General features: G+C 40.1%; 1 protein-coding gene across 1 annotated transcript in view; it reads right to left on the reverse strand.

The window, feature by feature from the left end:
• The window catches only part of hs6st3b (heparan sulfate 6-O-sulfotransferase 3b), an 81,864-nt gene that overhangs the window by 64,605 nt on the left and 2,009 nt on the right, over positions 1 to 15,250 (reverse strand). The window lies entirely within an intron of this gene.

A 15,250-nucleotide genomic window follows, 5' to 3' on the forward strand; every position in this document is an offset into this window, starting at 1 on the left:
CTACATGAAATAACTCCCTCAGCTCCAAGGACCATTCCTCTCAGCTTGCCCCGCCTCACTTTAAAGACCATCTGTACCGTTTCTATATGTACCAGTGCATCTGCTGCAAGCTGGTCGGAGGCCCCTCATCTTCACACTGTTAAATGTCACTCTCTCCCCTCCAGTGCACCTCAGTAACTGGTGGTAGCGCAGCAGGACGCCCCTCTTGGTTGTTCCATTTCCAGCCATGAATATAAATTTCTGGATGACCTGTCACTCTTGTAAAGACTGGGGAAGGAGTGCGGTTGGGTGTGTGTGTGTGTGTGCGCGTGTGTGTATCTGCCAGTGTTCCACTGAGCTGAAGCTTCCACATGTTGACATTAAAAAGCTTCACAGCACATTTCCATTTAGCTCTCAGACGAGAGAAAAAAATGAAAGAAAGTAAAAACTTCACCTCAAATGCAGACTGCTGGTAACATGTTTGACTTTGATGTACTTGCACCAGACAACACAGAAGACATCACTGTGATTGCAAGTGTGGTCAGTTAATTAAAAACAGCACGGCTGCTTTGGCTTAGACGTTGTCTTGTTAACGTGGCAAAAAACAGCTGCTCATCAGAGGTGCGTGTGTAAACAGGCATCTGCTTGCTATATTTATCAAGCAATGGTGCAAAGGGCCCTCAGAGAACGTGGGTCTGAAACTTTGCTTTTAAACAATTACAGCCGGAGTCAGAAGTGTAACCTTACCTACTCGCACTTTGCATTTCAATGTAAATGTCAGACTGACATCTTCATAGTAAGATTCCCTGTGGGCAAACTTGTTTACTACGATGCAGCTTTTCATGATCAACAGATTGCATGCAGAGAGGATGGCAGGCTGTGGAGAAAATACATTAACTTTCTTTTAGTTCCATTCAGTAGGAAAAAGCTGCAAAACTCAAGAGTCACTAAAAAGTCTTGTCAGTGAAGCTGTATTGTAAGTCAGCATCAACCTGTGCAGACTGAAATGCTCCTAAAAAGGGTGGAACAAAGGTTTTTTTTTTTTTCAAATCTCTTACATTGCTATTATATTCCAGAAATTTTGATATTAAAAAATGTGTCTCAACCGAAGGCTTAACATCTCCTCAGTAATTGTAGCCTTTGGTGTGTAATAAGCTTTTTACTTGAGCTTTCACTCAGGACAAAAGGAGAGTCCTGCCATACAGAGACACATTATTTCACAGCCTTTAAACACAACCCCTCCCCCCCACTGTGAAAACCATTAGTGCGGCTAATGTTAGATGTTAGAGGGTGTGAGTGCAGCCTGTACATGAGGATCCTGGAGGCCAGTAATCAGGGAGAATATTATCTGGCACCGTGGTGGGGGTGGTTCAAGTCACAGTTTCATTTTTGCTTCACAGTACTTAACTGAGCTGTGATGGTGAACAAATTACTTGCTTTCTTCAGATAAAACGCTTTTGGAGCAAACTTATTTACACACTAATGCATGTGATGTATAAGTTCAGCCATGCAAACTAGCCAATAAATGCTAACCTCAAGTACACTACAAAAAACACCAGAGAAAGCACCTTATAAGAGTTTTATTCTTTACATCGGCTTTGGAGACCCTCGCTATCAGAATATGATTCAAAGCTTCTTTTTTTTTTATATATATATCATTACTGATAACAACCCAGTAATATACAGTAATGTGAAAAAGTGTCAAGCCACCTCATTTTTTAAATGTTTTTCCAGGAAAATCGGAACTAGGAGGTTTTCTGGCGTTCTTGAAAGACATTCAAAGCTCTCCTGTGGCTGTTGGCTGCCTTTTGTTCTATTCTATTCTCAAGATGATTCCACACTGCTTCAATAATGGGCCTGGGTTCTGGGGAAATCAATCCAAGACTGATAGTGGTCCTTTGTATGTTTTTCTATCCAGGTATGCTTTTATTGCATTGGCAGTGTGATCGATGTCACGCTGAAAAATAAAGTCAGACATTTCTTGTTGGTATTGCATGGTTGAACACCTCTCTGCTTTCATAATCCAACAATCCTGACAGAATCCCCAACACCACTGGCTGAAATGCAGCCGCAAACTATGACAGTACCTCCACCGTGCTTTACAGATGGCTGTTGATGCTCCAGACATCATATTAATTAGCATTTGAACCTGAAATATCTATTTGAAATTTATCACTCCATATTACCTGTTACCACCAATTTTCAGTCCAGTTCTTGTGTAATGTGGCATACCACAGCTTTTTCTCCTAATTTCCCTTCCTTAAGAATGGCTTCTTGATGGCCACACTTCCAGTGAAATGATTTCTGATGAGGCTTCAGTAAACATTAGATGGATCAACTGAAAGAAAAAGCTTTCAATAAAAAGCTTTTAGAGACCTTCTGAAAGCCTGGAGAACTATTGCCCAAGACCGCTTGACAAATGACAAAATGACAAGCCTTGCTATTTTGAAGCAAAATATAAAGAAATCAGTGGTGGCCTGAAGCTTTAGTACAGGGCTGCATGCTTAAACCAAAACTATACATAAGAGTTTAGATAGAGTTTACATAAGAGACACTCTAGTCTTGAACTATCATTTCTGAACATTGTGGAATAAATTGCAAAGTCAGTTGTTTATACCTGAGAGGAAAGCTTTAACCTAGCCAGTCTATTTTTGTTATTCTACTCCATCATTCTAACTGTTAGCCAATAACAATGTTGGCTGCATTGGTAATCACTGGCAGATGATGAAACACAAAGGCAATTTATGAATTCCAGACAGAGTTGAGAGAAACTGTGGATCGTTCTCCTTTCTATAGACAAAAACAACAACAAGAAAACAATTGTCGAACAAAAGTGCAGTTTTGTCTGGAAGCATTGCACATGTGGGGCAGTTTCTAAAAAACTGGATTAGCAACACATTTTGTTGATTATAAACTGAAAATTTGCTGGAAAAGGTAGATTTTGACTAAGAGCCAATAGGATAAGAGAATGAACTCCAAATACACCACATGGTTTTGGCTGTGACACCCATGGGTCCACGAGCTTCACTCAGTCAAGGCTGAGTTCACACAAACAACAGCTCTGTGAGAAAAAATAAATAAAAATACAGCTGCCTTCGATGCTATTATAAACAGAGAATAATGACAAATACAAAGTAGTAATCAAATGATGAGAAAATAATTAGTGATCATTGTGAGAAAGGATTAAAAAATGTAGTCTCCGACTTTCCAAACTCCTATTTCATCATCTTACTGGTACCTGAAACATTAAAGCCTATCTGTGTAGAAGCTGTAGTTCTACTCAGAACGCCCAGGGGCCAAGCTTGATGCTTGCACATCCTGCTGTGACAACAATACCACACAGGTTAAAAAAAAAAAAGTTTAAAAAAAGAGAGTATTCCAAAGTCTCTCAAAAGCCCTACTTTTCTTCAGGTTTGTTTTTTAGGTTTCTTACTTTTTCTTTAGAATATCCTTCTCTTACAGAGAAAATAAATGTGGTAGCGCTCAACATTGCTGTTTTTTGTGGACCTAGATGGATTGCATGTAAGCGATGAGATTGGTTTCAGTGTTCCCCATGGACTGAAGCCTTTGGTGTTTGGTGATAAATGCCTCCTGTGTGGTAATACAGTATGATTAACGGACACAGCCCAAAGCCTGAGCCCTCCTCTCCTTCCTCACTGTACCTGAATCAATCATCTACATGGAAAGGCCATGTCTTGGAATAGCTGCTTATAGCTCTGCTCGCTTCAGGAGAGCAGACCTCGAAAAGCAGTCAATACACACGGGGTGAGCACATGTGTTTACGGTTGCTGTGGTGATTATTTTCTCACAACCGGGTTTTAACTTTTTACCCCTTGAAAACCTTCTAGGAATAGCTCGTGAAGTGCTTTTCTGAACTGAGTGGTTTGTAGAACTACATGACTGAATGTGCATCAGAAGGTAGTGAGGGTGGTCTCCATGTATGCAGCTACCTTTGGAAAAAACCCAGAAACTTTTCTAATGGTCATCAAACCACATCTGTATTGATTTATACTGAGGTGTCAAAATTGGTCACAAAGGGTACAGGGGATATCTTCAGACATTGTCTTTATGTAGAAAGAGTTAAAAAGGTATGCTTGTCTACAAAAATCCCAGGTAAGAAATTTGAGCTAACCAGTGTTATAATGTGTCTATACCAATAGACATTATTTCATTCTGTGATTGCTGAGTTTGTAAAGAAGTTCTGTGAAACACTAAAGTGACCACACACCCACAAATCCTTCTAAGACACCACAGTGGGCGTTTGACAGGTTAGAAAATTACAAGGCTGCCTTTAAATGTAACATAAAATAATGCAGCTTCTCTTTCAACTTTGTAGACCCATTGATGCTGGAACACGCTGAAAATCAAACGAGGCTCGCTCAATGCTTTGATAAGAATGAAAGTGATGAGAATCATGATGCAGATGGATGGGAGGGTGGTGCATGTTTTTACCAGATGCACCAGCTTCCTCCCACATTCCAAAGACATGCAGGTTAATTGGTGATTCTAAATTGTGTAAATGTGAGCATGAATAATTGCCTGTCTCCCTGTGTTAATGGGCTGCTGACCTGTCCACGGTAGATCCCACCCCTTACCCACTGCCTGGACACCCTCCAGTCCCTCCACAACCTTTTTTTTTATGCCTCTACCAGAGTTCAAGACGCTTGTAGAGTGGGTGTAAATGCACAGTCAAAACATTTTGTTACCTGCATATAGCCACATCCATTATTGTCATGCAAAGGCAACAAGGTAAACCGATTCCACATATGCTTTCTGAACTAAGCAGCATATATTCTCGTATGATAAGAAGAAAAAAAAAAAGAATAAGGCAGCACAAAGCAGTACAAATAGCTGCGAAACGGTATCATTGTAAGGGAGATTATGGCAGTGGCATAAACAGTCAAATCAATCCCTGAGTATTTTTGTGCAAGTCGATAGAGGTTCCACATTAGGCCCATTAGTCATGTTGGCACCCTGCATTGCACTGCCAGACCCGAAACAGCCCAGCAACAGCAAAGCATGTTGGTGCTGAAAGCTCTCAAAACATCCAAATTGGCTTCCTCATTATATTGTCTTTAGCAGGTGTGTGAAAACTGAATGTTAATTTCTGTAGTTTGGGTATAAACTCACACATATTACAGCCATTCTTGAAACTGATGACACTGTGAGGAAAAGAGCCATTTCCTGATAATTCATGCGTGCTGTTCAAAAGGAGACACTTGGAGGCACTTAATACTTTTCTTCCCTCCATAATTTCTCCTGATTCGCAGGCACGCCCGGTATTACAAGTGAAGCAAATGCCACCAGCGTTAGGACAATTTCCTCTCGCCGCACTCGGAGCGCGAGAGAGTAAACAAATTCACACCTCAGATTCCAAACATAGGAGGGGAGGCTTACACGGAATGATGAATGAAGCAAAGTCCACTCTCCGTCGCAGAACAGGGATTGATGGGAAGTTAACTGATCCCTGGATTTGAGGGAGGGATTTAAAGCTCTGTTTTGTAGCCATTCATCTGGCGCCTCGAGAGAACTGGCTCACATTGAGGGACATCAGATTCCTATGATGAGGTTGATGTGCTGTATCACAACACGTGCTGGGACATAATGCTATTTGTTCCACACCAGCACTCTGTGATGCCGCAAGATGTTAGTCTCCTCTCTAGTCCTGTACTGTTAGGGCACATTTTCAATCCATACTTATTATACTGTGGCCTGGGACCCAATTTATATCGCAATATTGTAGGTGGGAGTGAATAGAGATTGATCTAAAGGAGGAAATCCTTTTCCAGTGGGAAATAAACTATTTTTCATTCACCATAACAGACAACGATACACAACAGCTTTAGATGCTTTCTGCCTTCACACTCATTAAAAAAATATAGAGAATGTTAAATAGATGGGGAAAAGCTATGCATGGGGAGTTGCACAGGGGAAAATTGTTTAGATTAGATATTCTGTATGGCACATCAATAAAACTGAGATGCTGCTAATCAAGTATCTATAACGATTTAGCAAAAATAAAAAAAAAGGAACGCGCCTATTTATAAATGCAGAAATTTAAGAGGCAATCTGGACTGCAATCTGTTCAGTGAGATTATTCAGATCTCTCTCACAAGTCTGGCTGATGCCACAGGATGGGGAAGATGCAGAGGAGACCAGCAGTAAAGATTTTATCAGCTCTACATATTTTATGGATTACCGTTTCATTGCATACATACGTCCCGTGACCGATTTTTGGAACGCATCGTCTCCCGGCAGTGAGGCGGTCCTGAAGCGCAGAGCTAAAGTTTTATTCATTTCACCACATTGCCAGGCGGCACTAACTATTACAGCATCAAAACAGCAAGAATGTCGTCCTCCTCGGTGGCAGGAGATTAGTCTGTGAAGGTGACTCCACCTGCACTTACACTCTTAAGTGTGCCAGGTGCTCCGTCAATCTCTGAATCCAAATTGGGGAGCTGAGAGAGGCAGCCAGCTTTAGCTAGCCTCCCCACTGTATAACTTACCTGTCACCATCGTGCCCCAGATAAGGACAGATGACCTTTCTCCTGGTTGTTATAATAAATCAACTCCAGAGGCTGTTATTCCTGGCACAGGCCTTTCATTGGGCCTTACAGGTATCAGCTGAGAAATAACACAGCCAGGCACCTTTTGTGGCATTTTACAAGTCAATGTTTGATGTCATTTACGTCAAGTCCAGGCATAAGTATGAACACACACACACACACACACACACACACACACACACACACACACACAAACAAAGAGGAGACGACACAAAGCAAATCCAGTCTACTTGATCTGTTTATATGAACCAAAGCTACAAATTAAGCTTAAACAGCTTCGTGCATTCAGTCATGTTGGGTCTTGCATTTCAAAATTGCTAAACTGGTTAAAAGAGGCTAAAGCCAGATTTGTTTTTTTTAACTACAGCACAAAAAGCTGAGACGCTGTTACAAAGGAACAACGAGTGTCATTAAAGCAATATTCATGAGCGTGCTGATCGGGTTGCTCCCGGCTGCTCCCGATCAGCAAATAATAAAGAATTTATGGGGAAATTCTTTTAGTTTTGCACAATTACTTTTTATGGACTGTTTGTAGTACAGAACTAGAATGTTCTTTTCTCAATTAGAGGGAAACAGAGCCAAAGTTAATTGCCCCTTTGATAATAGAAGCATTTTCAGCGGCTCAGCCACGAAATAGGCCTCATGGGGACGTTAAACACAGAATCTTTGAATCACTGCACCAGCTGACTCATTTTCATCACACTGATGACTACATTTACACAGATCAGCGTGAGGCGCTTTGCTCCTTTTCTTTTTACCTCAGTCGAGCAGGTGTTCTCACTCTGATCAAAAGCTGACCGGTAAGTAAAAGTCTGGCTCCGTGACAGCACTGAGAGATCACGGTTGAACAAAGTTTAGAGATAAAGCAGGGTATTCATGTATGTGATGGCTTGGATTAAATTATGAAAAGAGCAAATGTTATAAATGGAGACACTGTGAAAGTGACTGTGCTGCACTGCGGGACATGATACAACAAGAAAGTTTAGGGGATTTAAATCTAACCAAATTTTGCAAACCAGCTTCCAGAAGACTGTGACTGGAGGCTCTTAGCCATTCACTTGACACCAAGCTAACTATTAATCACACTATAGGAGCTGAATCAGAGGACTGGAGATTCATAATTGCCAGACCAGCAAGTATTTGACAGTGGCACCAGAGAATCCGAAAACCTGTCCTGGCAAACTGAGCAGTTTTCATTACTTAGAGTGGCTCTTAGAGCAGAAAAACCCCACTAAGCCACATCTCGAACAGTTCAGGCTAAGGGACAATGACAAATATCCATAACAGCAACCCCCCCATCCCCAAATGCTAATATTGCAAGGGTTTATAAGGGCCATTGTTTTGAATGTAATCACTTAATCGACCTGCACTAAACAATAGTGCAACAGTTTGTTACGTATCAGGCAATGGTTGATGCACAATCTCTTGAAATACACCATATGTTATGCATCAGTCACACTAATAGGGAGGCAGGTTCTGTTTCACAGTCATGCTAGTTGACTGTGACCCCTCAAGATTGAAGCCTTAAGTGAGTGTCAGTTGTTTTTTGCTGTATTTATTTTTTGTCTTGCTTCTTCTTTTGGCTGCTCCCTTTAGGGATCAAGACAGTAGAACAGTCTCCAACCTTTTTTGTGCCACGGACCTGTTTATGTCCGACAATATGTTCACAGACCAGCTTTTAAGGTGTCGCGGATAAATACAACAAGATAAAACCAGTACCAGTACCAAAAAAAAAGAAGATTTATTCATATGAGACGGGAAAAGACCCAGGGAAACCGAGTTAATGATAAAAATGATAAAAAACAGCGCTAAAAACTGATAAAAACCCTGAAAACCATAAATTTCACAGCTGAGCCTCAACTCTTGCGGCCCGGTACCAAACGACTCACGGACCGGTACCGGCCCGTCACCCAGGGGTTTTTTTTTTTTTTTTTTTCCTTTTTTTTATTAAACCTGTCCCGTTTGGTTCTTTTGCCATCAGAATTATTGTCTAAAGGCGAAGAAAGATGCCCAACGGATTTACTTTACCAAATGGACCATCCCAGCCTTGCCGTAATGGTCCATTTGATTTACCTTTTATTGTTTATTTTATTTTATTTTATTTTTTTTTTTTTTACTTGCTAGATACGGGACAGGGGAAAAGAAAAGGGAGAAAGAAAGAGGGGGGAAAAAACAAAACAAAACAACACAAAAAAAAAAACAGCGGAGAAGAGGGACGGGGATAAAGGGCAAAAAACAAAAAGCAACAAAATAAGCAGACAAAAAATACATATATCGATCACCTGGATCACCTGTTGAGAAAGAAAAAAGAAAACAAGCAGAAGAAAACGAGAGTAATAGAATAAACAACATCACAATGATATATGGGAATATAACACTAAATACTTAATATTAAACATTATTGTGCAGCACGTAAGATCGACAGCGCACAGTGTGCTTTGAGGTAGGAGCCAAAAAGGGTGTAGTTTGTGTGTGTGATCACCTGTGTGTACACCTGTGAGCATGAGCGCGCTTGTATTTAAAAGGTTCCTTAATGTAATGATCTGCCGTCACCCAGGGGTTGGGGACCGCTGCTGTAGAATATCTGTCTCCATCTCACCCTGTCCCTTGCATCCAACCCTCTACACGCCCTTTGTGTTTGTTTGTTTTTGGTTTGCTAAAAGTTCTTATTACTCTGACTTTTTGCCTCCCCAGATGGGTAGTTGCTATAGCAGTTCCACTTACACTTCAAAGGCTTGACCAAACAGGACACCCCCAATCCAGACGAGGTCCAACAACCAGGAGATACCACACCTTGTCCAGGTGTTAGCTGCGTGGCGAGTCAGGTTGCCGTCCAGATTGGTTGTGTGCTCTGTCCAGTTAAGTCGTCCACAATGGCAATGAGTAGTGACAAAGCAATTCAAAAATAAAATAATATAACACAAGCATGCCAGTCTGATTAATCTGATAAATAGTTGATGTGAAAGCAATGGCAGATTCTGAAATTTGAATACAAATGTGTTTCTGGTCAAGCTTTTGAATGGTTCGGCCTCTCAAAAATGTCATCTACCCTCGAAAGCGACAAAAAAGCTGCTGCGCAAACGAGTCTTTTTTTTCCCACTCATATACATCACGTACTCAAATTAAACTTGAAACTTGTACTTGAAAGTTTTCACGTGAGAAAAGCATTAAATGGTTCTTCTGAAAAAAACGAATCCTTCAAATTTTCCCCCTACATAGTCCAATTTGAATTTTATTTGTCACACTGGTGAACAAGTGCTTGACATATGCTGTTGTACCCTCTGTAGAGGTAATGCTTAATTATCAAACCAACTGGATTAGGCCTGCCAGCAATGACGACTCAAATTAATGACACAGGAAAAGCAATCTGCGCACCCTGGAAGTCCAAAGCCTGCAAGGGCACTCTCAGCTTCACACATACTAAACATCCCATCATTTTGATGAGCACTTTCCCTCCTACATCCAAAGATACGACCGGAACTGTAAATCTGCTCAACTTTCCTCATTCAGGTTCATCTGTGCCCAGAGGGCATCCATTACCCTGCTGGTTCAGCGAGTCTGCACTTTCCCTTCTCCACTCAGCTCAGAAAGTCTGAGTTCATAGAGAGCAACAAGAGAAATGCTCTATTTGTTGTTACGATATGTTATGTATTTAACAAAAGTTTCAAATGAATGCTATTCTTTTTATTCTCACATAGCCTAACAGCGCATTGGTCAGACAAAGAAGAAAAATGGCAGCTCCTTCTAATGAATATCAAAAAAAAAAAAAAAGGAAAGAGGAGCCATTTGTTTTACGTGCTGCTGTTTTCAAGGTCAATACGACCTCGATCCTCTTGAAATGAAAAAAACAAACTACAACATGACTTGGATGAAGTCAAACTGACAAGCTATTTTTGTAAATACAAAAGCGGGAACGCAGATGACAACATGTAAAATACAGCTGCTCACCGCATTCAAGTTCATTTAGGTCAGGCTGTTAATGACTCTCCTCCCACATGCTGATTCAGGAATATGCCTAACATTGGTAGATGTCATACGCAGGTAGCAGACAGAGTGAGACATGCACGGTTCACTGATCAAAGCTGTAAGTGGTAACGACCACACAGTAATTGCAGCCCTCTCTGCATCACTTATTATGAATAAAATATGATGTGGGGTGTTATTCAGGCAAGGATTCGGGCATGTCATTCGGGTGAGTAAGGAATAACACTGGTTACTGCTCCTGCTGGACTGCTGTAGAAGTGAAGGGAATGTGAATATGTTATTTTGAAGACTGGTGGGCAAAAAATATGCTTTTGGCAGGAACTTTCACAGTTCTGGGAAACAGGGATAAAGTAGCTCCATCTGCTAATAAAGTGGCACCATATTACTGATGAATAAAAAATTATTCTGGTAGCTGCTTCACCTTATTGCTAGTCAAACTTTAAGCTAAAGTAATCATTAATATTAATAACAATGACCTCATAATATAGAGGATATTTTCCTTCAGTTTCCAATAGAACAATTTATATTGCATAGTGCATTTACAGTAACACAAAGATACATAATGTGTAACTCCACAACTAGGATATATCCACATTTTTAAGGTGATAATCTACAATAAAAGATGATTAAAAAGACCCAAAACCAAACAGTGCTATCATTTTGCTCAAGTTTCAAATCCTTCATTATCTCTGCCTTTTCAGGCCGACACACAATACGCTCAACTTTGAAAACAGTCCACATAACATGAAAACCTCGAGGATGCTGTGATCTAGAAATCGATTTTCAGAATCACAGTAGAGGACATTGCTAAATAGGCACGTCTCTCTCTCGCTCTCTTTCAACGTTTCATTCAATCAGAGCATCGATGAGGGTCTGTGCTGTGCTGTGTTTTGACGCTGGTCTCTTTTACTCCTGAACTGAGCGTTCATTATGCATACGCAACAAGAAAGCTGCTAATGAAGATTGTATAATTGATAAAAAGTGCAACATCAGCATATGCGTGATATTATCACGAGGCAACAGCAAAAAAAGGAGGGAGGAAATAAGATAAAGTGAAACCGGGGCGGCTGTCCAAAAAGTGCTCTCACTATCTTTCCATCTCCACGTGGATGCTTATGGGCTGCACAAATATGCACAAAATGAAGGTTTTAAGGAAAAGTGACCACACAAACCCATCATCAACCAACAAAAACTATAATTTCAGTGCTGTCTACTATAACTACATTCACTGGAGCTTCATGTTTTTATTTTCAAACCTGAATTATATTGCTAACATGAGATAATGGTAAAATGTGCTATTGGTTTGCTTAGCTATTATCACTCAGTAAATGCTCCACACTCATCATTACATTCTCTGAGTTGGCGTTTAGAGTTTGTAGTTAAAACCTTTTTTTCTTTTTTTTCTTTTTTTTACAACTACTGAGTCAAGAGTAGGACATTTTCAAATCTTATTGACTTGGTTACAGGTTTATAGACCAGTTTGATCTGCATGTGGCTATACTGCAAACACAAACAGACAGAAACTGGAGAAAAACTAGAAGGTGGAAATGTTGCTTATGCAAAAGGATGAGTCATTTACATTAACAGTGAGTGCATCTGTGCAGTGTCTTAATAAGTTATAACAAAGAATATCAAATAATAATGGTTCAAATGAGACACGCATCCCAGTTTTAATGGATTTGTGCTGCAGAAGCAGGCCTCAGGGAAGTGACAGCAGATTGATCTGCACACCAGCAGCTCTAAAGAAGGGTTATATTATGAATAGCAAAGAAACTATGAAAAGAGAACCGAATGGTTTAACCAAAATCTTATTAATAACCTTTATAAATATTTGCCTATTTTGTTGCTTTTTATGTATTTATCAAATTGCTCTACTTAGTATCAGCTTGTCAGTTACTTGTAGAGCACACTACCCTGGATGAAAGGTAGTTTTTAATCCACATATATAACACTGCTAATGACAGCTGGGAAATGTGGTGTCTTGTTCTTGCTGTGCAGTTAATTAAAATTTTCACATATTTATTGTGATATTCTTGACCTTGTGCTTTGGCAGCTGCTGTGTACATCTATCTGACAATAATGATGTAAAATGATGCTTAATTAATACAAGAATCAATCACTGATTGAAAAAGAAATTTACTCCCAGCTGTTTGTGACAGTCTGAACCAAAATTTAGCGAAGACCTAACATGAATTCAAAACGAAACCAAACTTCCAGACAGTAAAAATGATTATTAATATCTGTGAAATTCACACATAATGGGTTGGCTGTGCTTGAACTCATATGAGACCAGCATCACAAAAGTTCAACTAAAGTGAAATATTGCTTCGATACAATAAAAGGACAAGGTACCATAAAGTTCAAATTAGCTTAGCCCTAATTCAAAGACTTGACCATTAAATGTCACTAAAATACCAAATGCTGAAATAGCGAGAGCCAAGCAAAGCTTTAATTCTGCTGAAGCATCCGATCTGCCCTGTAGACTGTGAGAGATGCTGACATTGTGAACGTTATGCAACAGGAGGGTGACCCTGATGAATTCTAGTGCAAAAGCATCACCAGAACATCTGTTTTATCACGTCAGCGCTCGAGTGCGTGTCAAACACTAATGAAGTATAGGATTTTATATTTGCTGTTGTGGTGGAGCTGTGAAAAATTAATGATATAAAGAAGAATGTGGGGGGAAAATGACAAGATCCCACCCCCACATTTTAAATAGCTGATAAACTTTTCAGTGCAAGTCTTTTCTCGTGTTTGAAAGATAATGCATGTTTCCGGGTTTTGGTTGAGAGATCTTAGAGATTATGTGGATTCACTCAGAGTGGATACACTCTGCAAACTGTGGCAAGTGCTTAGCATTAACATCGTAAACATCAAATTAAGTCATTTTATTAAATGATTTTTTTTTTCATTTTACTGTTATCTTCTCATACACAGAACAAATCAGATTATTGTTACATATATTTGCTGACTGACACGCTGATTCATTTGAGAGTTTTATAATCAAGTTTATTTGTCTCAGACCAACACTAAAGTTCTGCTGTTGTTTATTTCTCTCTGTGACAGATGTTCAGCTGCACCTGGTGGTAGAATATCACACTGAGCTCGCTTCAATTTCAGTAGAGAAGAACATCAGATATTTCTCTAATACTAACCTTTTATTACACGGGCTTCTGAAGACATCATTTACTCAGTCAGTTCTTGGCGCATTAGCGTTAAATACATTTTCAAAATCAGCACCTTGTTTTGCGGCCCAGTGTCACACTGAATACATCTGCATGAGTTACTCCTGACTGGAGAGTTAGATAATGAACATGTACCAATCAGAAATAATTCCAACAGCAGTCCTCAGCAGAGAACTCTGAAATCGCCTGAGAGGAAAAACAACCTGCTCAGCCAGCCAAATTCATGCAGCAGACAAGGTAATACTGTGATGCTCTCCACAAAGCAACTTAAGAGGACAGCACTTAGAAGTATGTTTCTCCAAAAAGTCCCTGAAGAGAGGCTGCCTGCCTGCTCCGCTTCTCCCCTGACTGACAGCACTCTCCAGAGGAGCTACACCGCAGGACACGCTGATCCAGTCTGACACGCCTGACCTTTCCTGGGCCGTACGGCTGGCTCGCCATGCAGCACGCACTGCCTGGCTGAAAAGGCCACACCATGCCACGCAGGCAGTGCCATCGCAGCCCTCCTTCCCCGGCCTCCCCTTACTGCCACCTCAGGAGCCGGCAAGTCGTATACTCAGGACTCAATCTCAGACAGCCACTCAATCTCAGAGGCTCCCATCCACAAAACAAGGCCGTACCGTCAGAATTTGGCAGTGATATAGTATTGGCATTCCTCCGGCGTGCCCTTAGGTGGACTAAACATTTTTCTAAGTGGATTATAGTATTTTCTTTATTACAAATGGCATGTTTTGCTGGGCAAGGGTGATTTTTTTCTTCCTTTGACCTTATACCATTTATGATATTATAATTTAAGGCATTTCTCATACACAAATTAATTATGAGGATAAAATTTGCATAACGCTGTTAGTCATCTCTTTCAAATGGCACATAAATGTGCCTTATGCAGTGGCTGGTTAGTGAGGTGGTCTAACATAATGTGTCTGCCAACAGTCTCGGTCGTCGTGGCAGAATAATCTCAGAATAGATGCTGCGGGAGCGCACTGAGGAACAAGGCATGAGAGGACTGTAAGAGCAGAATGGATGCTGCAGCTGTGAAATGAAGAGCTGTCGCATCTAGTGAGCACTTCCCTGAGTAAAGAAAACACTTGGCACAGCAGAAATAAATCATGCGCTCAAGTACTTCAGTGTAATATATATATATATATATATATATATATATATATATATATATATATATATATATATATACATATACATATATACCTATATACATATATATATATACATATATATATATATATATATAAATTTAACAGAGAAGGAAATTGTCTGCAGTTTAAAAAAATGTAACAAGACATTTGTCCAGTACAACTTCGGTTTGTAGTACTTGCACGAGTTTCTTCTACTGCAGTTTTTTAAAAGAATCAGTGACTCTGGAAGCTGCACGGAAATATACACATATCCACTTTGCTAAGCGAAAACACTCAAACACGCATTGCTCATCCACTGGATGCTTCATTGCAGTACACCCACTTTTAGTAATTGTACAAGACTGTACATTAGTAGAAGCATTTGCAAATGTCTTTTTAACTG

Source organism: Pelmatolapia mariae, linkage group LG16_19 (genome assembly GCF_036321145.2).
Source record: "Pelmatolapia mariae isolate MD_Pm_ZW linkage group LG16_19, Pm_UMD_F_2, whole genome shotgun sequence".
Taxonomy (NCBI): domain Eukaryota; kingdom Metazoa; phylum Chordata; class Actinopteri; order Cichliformes; family Cichlidae; genus Pelmatolapia; species Pelmatolapia mariae.